Source organism: Garra rufa, chromosome 16 (assembly GCF_049309525.1).
Source record: "Garra rufa chromosome 16, GarRuf1.0, whole genome shotgun sequence".
NCBI classification, from domain to species: domain Eukaryota; kingdom Metazoa; phylum Chordata; class Actinopteri; order Cypriniformes; family Cyprinidae; genus Garra; species Garra rufa.
In genome coordinates this window covers 34,528,481-34,536,305 of record NC_133376.1, presented here as the reverse complement: position 1 = coordinate 34,536,305, position 7,825 = coordinate 34,528,481, and the positions used below count along the sequence as shown (strand labels likewise).

General features: G+C 33.8%; 1 protein-coding gene across 2 annotated transcripts in view; it reads left to right on the top strand.

Moving 5' to 3' along the window:
• The first annotated feature begins 3,848 nt into the window (after positions 1-3,848).
• Positions 3,849-7,825, top strand: part of mtus1a (microtubule associated tumor suppressor 1a) — a 45,016-nt gene continuing 41,039 nt past the window's right edge. For both annotated transcript variants that reach the window (XM_073820027.1, XM_073820026.1), the window contains exon 1: positions 3,849-4,086. The gene's annotated coding sequence lies outside the window, so the exon portion shown is untranslated. The remainder of the gene's footprint in view (positions 4,087-7,825) is intronic.

The following is a 7,825-nucleotide window of genomic DNA, read 5'->3' as shown; positions in this document are numbered from 1 at the left end:
ATAGATAGATAAATAAATGTTGAAAGTTGTACTTTTTAAAACACTTTGACATTTATTTATATAGTCGAGTTTATTATTATTATTATTATTATTATTATTATAAAGATATTATATAGCATACAGCCGTTATATTATATTACAACCGTCAAAAAAATTAACTTTGTTAATATATTAGCCTATATGTTATCGTAAAATTCAATCCCTATGCATATATGACCGTGAACTGTATTATTTTATTATTATTACAAACTACAACAAAACATATACAATTATAACAAGACATCCAAATAAAATAAAATAAACCAAAAAAATTGGGTTTACAATTTACATTTTAGATATAAATATTCAAAAATACAAGATAAATACAACCAAATGAGATCGTATATAATTTCACTTTTCAATCAACTTTAACTCTTCAGCAAATGGAATTGTATCTTACATTTTTTACTATCAATGCATAGATAATTCATATTGAAAATCAATCATAAAAACCTTAAACAAGGTTTAGAATTATGTCTTCTACTTTCATGAATATAAAATTTCCCAGATAAAATCCTCAGATTCAACATAAAGTTAACAGATATACTTTTTGATTCAAAATATATTAAAACATCATTTGAGATCAAATCACAACTTTAACCAGTTTTCTCTTGGACTTTTGACCGTGAACTGTAGCGGCTCGCGTCTTTCCTGCAGTGACGTCATTTAAGGAGAGCGCGCGCTCACCTGAGCTCTCACCTATCCAGTGTCGCTGCTGCCCTTAACGGTGAATAAAATCTGTGAATCTCAGTTTACCTCACTTGCGACGTGCGGGGTAAGTACTCTGTGCTACCTAGAGACCTTGAGACGTCAGTGTAAATATTTAACTTTTCTGCAAACGTACTTTTGTACCTTACATTTCATCCCTGATTTAGTAACGCGACGCATGTTTGTGTTGTTACTCCAGTCGCGTCAATTGTCTTCAGTGGCTTTTGTTTATGTTTACGCCTGTTGAATGTTTACTGAGTGTGTATACATTTAATCGAAGGGGATCTTCTGCTTTCTATCGCTTTACAACTTTGTTTACTCCACGTGTTATTTATAGATAGAACTGCCACAGATCCCAAACAGGCCTGTGATGTTTCTGTCAGGTGCATTTAAAGGCAGCGATCAGGAAATAGATTGTGGCTCTGAGGGAGGTATGAGGGAGAAACATGAGCTCAGCAGGAATATGTTATAGATTTAGTTTTTTCCCCCCTTCCAACTTCTTTAGATTTCACCGTGAAGAACATACAGTGCTGAGTCTCTTGATTTGTTTTGATTTTTGAACACTGATTTAGATGTTTTAGGCATCAGCCAGTCTATGCATTTATGTATTTTGTGAATATTTTTTAGTTTGTGTTGGTTTGATGTGGTTCAAGTGCACAATAAGTGGATTGTACCATGGGACCTATTGTGCTATGACCAGATATGGTGTTCAGAAGCAGAGGAAAGCTCAAAGGGCAGAAGCTTTAAATTCCATGGCAGGTTATAGTGCAGGTGCCCTTTAGGACCTCATATTGAAGCTGCAGAATTGTCGTTTTATATGTACCCATGTGACTGGTTTGTGGTCCAGGGTCACATATTAAGAGTAGTGTCAGAGGATATTTATTGGTTAGGTACTTTAATGTTTTGCTGTCGAAGGCTGCAGTGAAACTGTAATTTTGTAAAATAGTTTAAAATTCAATTTGAATGTATTTTAAAATGTGTTTTATTGCTGTGATGGTTTCAGCAGCCATTACTCCAGTTTTCACTAGGGCTGTTACCAGTAATTATTTTGTTAATTGGTCTATTTTTCTGACGATTAATTGAATAATCAGACAATTAGCCTTTAAAATGACTTCAATACATATTTAACAGCAATGAGACAATAATAATTAGTTCAAATAGTATCAAAAGCAAGTAATCCTATATGGTTTATTTTACCAAAATAAGAGGGATCATACAAAATGCATACAAAATACGTTTTTATGTAGTACTAACCTGAATAACCTAAATATATTTTACATACAAGACTTCTACATATAGTCCACAAGAGAAAATAATAGTTGAATTTATAAAAATGACCCTGTTCAAAAGTTTACATAAGCGTGATTCTTAATACTTCATTGTTACCTGAATGGTCCACAGCTGTATTTTGTTTAGTGACAGTTGTTCATGAGTCCCTTGTTTGTTCTGAACAGTTAAACTGCCTGTTGTTCTTCAGAAAAATCCTTCAGGTCCCACACATTCTTTGGTTTTTCAGCATTTTTGTACTCTTTCCAACAATGACTGTATGAGTTTGAGATCCATCTTTTCACACTGAGGACAACTGAGGGACTCATATGCAACTATTACAGAAGGTTCAAATGTTCTTTTGCTTCAGAAGGAAACACGATTCATTAACAACCAGGGGGTAAAAACTTTTTTTGTATTTGAAGATCAGGGTAAATTTAACATGTTTTGTCTTTTGAGGATCATGTAAGTATCCTATGTAGCTGTAGGAAAGGGGGGGGGGGGTGATATTTAGGCAAAAAAAGAATAATGTACACATGCTCATTCCGTTCAAAAGTTTACACCACTGGGGTCGTAATGCATAGTTTTTCAAGTCAAGCCAACCTTTTAAAGTATCAGTGAGCATTTGAACCTTCTGTAATAGTTGCATATGAGTCCCTCAGTTGTCCTCAGTGTGAAAAGATGGATCTCAAAATCATACAGTCATTGTTGGATAGGGTTCAAATATACAAAAATGCTGAAAAACCAAAGGAATCCAAGGGATCTGAATGACTTTTCTGAAGAGCAGCGTGCATTAAAAACTATCACTAAACTGAAAAAAACAAAAAAAAAACAGCTGTGAATCATTCAGGTAACAACACAGTATTAAGAATCAAGGGTCATTTTTATGACTTCAACTATTATTCTTTTTCTTGTGGACTATATGTAAACATTTTATATGAAATCTCTTATTCAGGTCATAATTAACATTTTGCAGATTCTGCAAGGTGTTTGTAAACTTTTGATTTAAACTGTTTGTCTTGCCAAAATGTCTCAATTACATTATTGCGGTATTTAATAAAGTTAGCTAAGTTAATTATTAAGTGAGAGTTTGTGCTATTTTTTATAGTTTGAGTGCCAGTGAATTACAATCCATTGTTTACTGAGTCACAATGTGTAAAGTACTAATGTAAAAATGTACTAATGTGTAAAAAGTTTGATTATGTAACTGTGTAGCCTGGTGTCTAACACTTATTGGTATCTTTTGTTAACCAAGATTATGGGTCCCTACTCTTGTGTAAAGACTTTAAATAGGGATTAGTCAGGAATAGTACTGTGCCCAGTTACCGATATAATACCTCTCATGCCTGCTATTACACAACTTTAGGAAGTCTATGTATTGCCTAAGATTTGTCAATACAAAGAAGGCATTGCAGTTTTTTGCTAAATATATGCAGAATTAGATTACTTTAATAAAAAGATATACTTTATGATACATGTATGTTTTAATCATTTTTAAATTTGTAATATTTATGCTTCGTTTTACATTAGAGGTTTGGCTCATGTGGCTGACATCCAGTTTTGCAGTTTTTCCTCCTCGTTTATCCTCTGATACCTAAATCCTCTCATATGCTACTGGCTGCTTGGCAACTGCGATTGCTGCTTTTGGCCTGACATGCCCTGGCCCCTCCCCTATGTAGGGCTTGTCTAGGATAGGGTAACCAGTCACTGTCCCCTGTAAAGTTAGCCTTGAGGCTTTGCAGTGAGTTCAGTCATGGCCTAGGCTGGAACTTGAAGAGCGCTGTACGAGTAGAGGCGTGTTTTAGTATGCAGGGACAGCCCAAAAGTGTGCTGACAGCAGCCTGGACTGTGCCACATTCCTATGAGACAAACCATTGCTGCGAGCCAGGAGCGGTGCTGAAGGAGGGACTGCCGGGGCTGATGGGTATTTTAGAGCTGGCAGTTTTTATATACGTGCGTTTAGTGTGGTGTAGTGTTTACCACAGCACTAACAGGATTGATCCTGAGACATGGAGCTGCGAGTGCTGCAGGAGCCTGAATGGGATGTGCTGAACTGACATCATGTTATGCCCGGTAGGACTCTGAGGGTTTTCTGATTTTTGCTTTTTATTGTATTTATGAAAGATTTTATATAGCATGTAATTAATCATATAAATTTGCTTTACAGCAAGTGCATAATTACTATTAGAATGCTGGTGATTTTTTTTTTTTTATGGACATGCTGTAAAAAAAGTATAAGCTTGTTTGTTATGCAGTGTGTTATGTTACTATGCCATAAACCGATTTAGTGCTCCAGATCTGATGTTTTTCCAGACTAGGCTCTTAATAAATAGACTTCTTTAACTCTCAGAAATGAATGATCCATTGTATTTCACTGTTGCGTTTTATGAGAGTTTGACATATCAGTTTTATGTCCGTTCAAAGTTGAAATAAAATGCATACATCAATAATTCTCCAGGCTGTAGTGAAGTATTAACAGAGGGGCTCTTGTTTCTTTAATGCCCAGCCCTTGCATGAGCAGTCGGACTGTAAATGACTAAGCACACTGTTAGTTCCCAAGGTAACCTTTCACTTAGCCAGCGATTCAAGGAAGGAAATTTCTGCACTTCTTTTAAAATCGGAGTATTAGGGAGAGTAATGTTTCAATGAGAGTTATGGCTAATGTGTTTTACAATTATGCTTTCATGTTAGAAAAAGATGAGAAATTAATAGGATTCAGCTTTGTAGTTTTAGTACATTGTTCCATATGATTAACTTGATTATATTAATTTTTAAGCAGCTAAATAAAGAATTTAATGTTTAACATGTGACTGCAATATTACACTGTAACTTATTTTTTTAGATAATTTTTTCCCCAGTGTACTCCGACTATGACAAAACAGATAAGACTCAACATTTAAGACAACATGGCTTGCTGAAAGTTTGCATTAATAATATTTTTCACAAATAGCAGTCGAAGAATTCCAATTATTGATAGTCTACATTTTAGCAAATTCAAAGTCACAATTACTAGTCATTGGTCACTTATTCACCTTCTGAGGAGGTTCTGATTCTTTGATTTATGGTGTTGCTATTTATTTCTATACTGTTTTGTCTAGTCACAGATTTACTAGTAGTTCCACAGTTAGTGGCTTGTTCACATGCTTTGATTGAATGAGGTTTGTTATTTCAAAAAGAAGCTAGACGGAGAGCTTGTCTCTGGATCTGCATAAACTGGGCTCTCTCCTCATTGTACTTGACAGAAGTGCATTAGAGCATGCAAGGCCTTTCCCTTAGCAGAGGCAAAGTATGGCATGTCCCTTCAACCCCTGTGGAGTAATGCAATGATGTTAATGTGAGGAGACACAACCCAAAAAATAAATGGGATATTCCAAGATATTGTCTGGCCCTTAGAAACGTAATTAATTTCAATTGATTTTTAATAAAAGACACTGTATTGTTAATCAGATTTTATAAAATTTAGTGTTTGTGTTACGTCAAAGCAAGCATTGTGTATTTGGAAAAAACGTCCACTGGGGTGTAGCCATCCTATCACAGAGTTAGATCTGTCCCTAAACACAGTGAGATGTTTTTGCACTCACTGGGCTGCTTATCTAAATACACTAAATACACATGCTCCCACTGACCCCTCACCAGTCTGCATCTAACCCATCATTTGTCTGGAGCGCACAACATGTTACGCTCAAGTCACTAAATTACTCTGTCTCAGCAGTTAATGTTGGTAAGGGTCCTGTAGACTAGTTAATCTGATATCCATTGACACCTGTTTGCCGGTTTTACGATGTACAGTCAAACCAAAATTTATTAAGACACGTTCAACATTTTTACATTATATCAGTTTATTTGCTATAAGTTTAGAAAATGGTAATAAAATATGACAAGAACTCAGAGTTAAATGGTGTCAGAACAAATTCATCTTGATAATCACAAATGAATTACAGTCACCCAAATTTATTCATACACCTTCAACATTTCTTGCATTATCACAGTTTATTCGCTGTAGTTTCGAAAAATAGTAAATAAAAATTACTAAAACTCAAAATTTAAACTAAAAATCAAATTTTTGGTCCCTTTTTTTTATCAGTTTTACTGGTAGTCCACTGTATGAAGAATTTGAGTATAATATGTCAGTTTACTTTATTTTGCTATCTTCACTTACATAAATTAACTATAATCTCCTGCACCCACTAGTAAAAATTTTTTTAAAATTATATCTGTTTTTTTTGGTTTGACTATGTTAGTTAAACTACTGTTAAAAAGTTTAGATTCAGTAATTCTTTTTACTTTTCGATTAAAATGTACTTTATTTCTAGGTTCATGTGCAATGACTATAAAACATGTAGATATTAATAAGAGTTACTCTTTCCATGCAGTTTGTTAATTACATAAATGTGTACATTTTATTGAAAAAATTATTTTGAACTACATTCATCAAAGCCTCTTAACTTTTTGCACAAAAGTATTAGACAACACAACTGTTTTCAAGATTGATAATATAAGTGTTTCTTCAGCAACAAATCAGCATATAAGAATTCTTTTACATTTCTAATATATAAAATATTTATTTTAAATGAAGATTTCACTGCACTGTTGCTTTAAACTAATAAATTCAGCCATACTGAACGCAAGAGACTTTCTCTAATTTACCTTAAAAAATGGCCAGTGTTTTATTAAAAAAAAAAACCTTTAAAATTAGTTTTTCAGTTCCACATGAAGAAGGACAAGAGGTTGATAACCTGTGAATAAGCTCTTGCATTTTTAATGGTGTTTCTCTAGGAATCATAAAGAATTGAAGAGGGCATCAATTTCTTCATTACTCTAAAAGTAATTGGTCAGTAGGTTATGTAACATCTCCACAAAGAAGACTGTTAGTTATTTTATAACCGACAACAACAGGTTTCACAGATTGTAATTGGCTAGGCTGTGTGTTTGTTCAGTGGATTATTGCAGCAACAATAGCTAATACCTTTTTAATTTAGCTCCAGCACATTGAGTCTCCTTCATATCCATAATATCTTATCCACCTTATATGTGACCCTGAACCCCAAAACCAGTCTTAAGTCGCTGGGGTATATTTGTAGCAATAGCCAAAAATACATTGCATGGGTCAAAATTATTGATTTTTCTTTTATGCCAAAAATCATTAGGAAATTAAGTAAAGATCATGTTCCATGAAGATTTTTTGTAAAATTCCTACTGTAAATGTATCAAAATGTAATTTTTGATTAGTAATATGCATTGTTAAGACCCTAATTTGGACAACTTTAAAGGTGATTTTCTCAGTATTTTGATTTTTTTGCATCCTCAGATTGCAGATTTTCAAATAGATGTAACTCTGCTGCCAAATATTGTCCTATCGTAATAAACCATACATCAATAGAAAGCTTATTTACTGAGCTTTCATATTATATATACATCTCAGTTTTGTAAAATTTAACCTTATGACTGGTTTTGTGGTCCAGGGTCACATATTTAAATGCAGAAGTAAGCTGTTTTTGTGGTAATTTGTTAGACTTCTGCCATGCCGTTGTTCCCTCGCTTGTGAGAAATGTCATGAACTTCAAGTTGTTAATCGTCAGAGCAGCGCTAACAACATTAGCGCGTATGTTAACGTGCGCGCAAACTGTGTGTGTGTGTCTGTACACTGTAAAAAGTTTTCACCAGTTTCAACTAAAAAACATATGTTTAGCAGCTGCCTTAAAATTTTAAGTTAAATCAACTAATTTTTATTGTAATAAGTTAAAATTACTTGTTTTAAGCTGATTTAACTGAAGTTCAGCAGCTGCCTTAATTTTATGTTTTTAATATGGTG